Here is a 1,790-nt window from a genome sequence, read left to right as displayed (position 1 = left end):
GAATCACCAAGTGATATCTCCAGAGAAGAGAAGTTGAGACTTGTAAGGTCACCAGCAATCTTACCCCACAATGTCAGCTGGACCACAAGAAGGAGCATCTATTGCAGAGAAGCAGCCAAACTAGGCAAGTCACTCCCCAGCTCCTAGCGCTGCCCTGATGTTCTTTCACAAGGGTAAACATGTGTATCGGTTGACCCAGGATAGCATCAATTTGTACCCGGTATAATTATTTTAAAAGTCCTGTGCAATCTTAAAAACTGCCCTAAGTGGGTCAATAAGGTATTTGATCTCTCTAAATAGAGCTCCTTTGTGCTTCTGCTCCCCCAGTAGAGCACCTTCAGGGTACTGGAACAGTTACGGACCTCTGAGCTGGGGTGGTCTACCATATTTCAGACCCAAAACTGCAACCACTTTCTCTCCTTGGGGTCTCTTCTGGATATGGCAGCCTCCTGTTTCTGGGGTTCTTGAACACAAAATCCAGACAACAGAACTTCCTGGCCTACTTCTAAGATTGTTGCCCTAAATCCCTATTCTCCTTTTCTTCAAATAAGACCTACCCTCAGTAGCTCAAACATAATTTACCACTGAGAAGGGTAACCTCTCAGGACAATTCTTTTGTCTTTTTCCTAAACCTTAGCATGTCACCTGCAACTTAAGAAAAAAACAAAACAAAACAAAATTCTCCCATAATACCCAACTAGAAATGTCCAGAGGTTTATAATTTTGGAAGCACGTTCTTCTGGATATACTTATGTAAAGTCTTGTATTAGTTCTAGTTGTTTTTCCTCTGATTTTCATAGTTTTCCTGAGCAGACAATCCTGACTTGCAACAATAACTTTTCCAATATTTATATATTTAATCTTTTGAAAATTTTTATTTTAAGGTGTAATACTTCTAGGGTATTATTGAATAATTGAATAATGACAATGACTTTAGTAGAATGCATCTAGTATTCTACCATTAAGTAGATGTGTGCTATTGATTTAGGACAGAAATTTATGTGAAGGGAGTATCACCTAAGTTTATCAAAATAATTATCTTTATTGTAACTTATAGACTAAATGTCAGTATCTTGATCTTTGCTTTTGTCCAGACGAATGACAATGGAATTAGACATTTGCTTTACTCAGACATCCAACCCTTTCCCCTCTTATCTACCATAGAATATTAAATCTATAAATCATATAAAATACGGATTTTTCAGGATGCAGGGCTGGTTCAACATTCACAAGACCACATGTAATTAAATACATCAACAGATGTAAAAACAAAAACCACATGATTATATCATTAGATGCAGAAAAAGCTTTTGATAAAATCTAGCATCTCTTCTTGATAAAAACCCTCTAACGCCTAGGTATAGAAGGACATACCTCAAAATAGTAAGTGCCATCTACAACAAACCCACAGCTAACATATTACTAAATGGACAGAAACTGGAAACATTTCCCCTGAAAACTAGAAAAGGACAAGGCTGCTCATTCTCACCCCTCTTGCTCAACATTGTGTTGGAAGTCCTAGCTTGGGCAATTACACAAGAGAAGGAAATCAGGGGTATCCAAATAGGAAAAGAGGAAGACAAGTTATTACTCTTTGCTAATGATATGATCCTACGCCTTGAAAATCCAAGAGATTTTCAGCAGAAAATCAGAAACCTGCTTGCACTGATAAAGGACTTTGGCAAAATCTCAGGGTACAAAAATAATGTGCAAAAGAGAGTTGCATTCCTGTACACCAACAACAAGCAGGCAGAGACCAAAATAAAAAGCACAATCCCATTCATAGTAGC

Source organism: Carlito syrichta, unplaced genomic scaffold (genome assembly GCF_000164805.1).
Source record: "Carlito syrichta isolate Samal-C Ts95f unplaced genomic scaffold, Tarsius_syrichta-2.0.1 Scaffold124506, whole genome shotgun sequence".
In the NCBI taxonomy this organism is placed as follows: domain Eukaryota; kingdom Metazoa; phylum Chordata; class Mammalia; order Primates; family Tarsiidae; genus Carlito; species Carlito syrichta.
The sequence above is the reverse complement of the archived record's forward strand: the minus strand, read 5'-3'. Positions refer to the sequence as shown.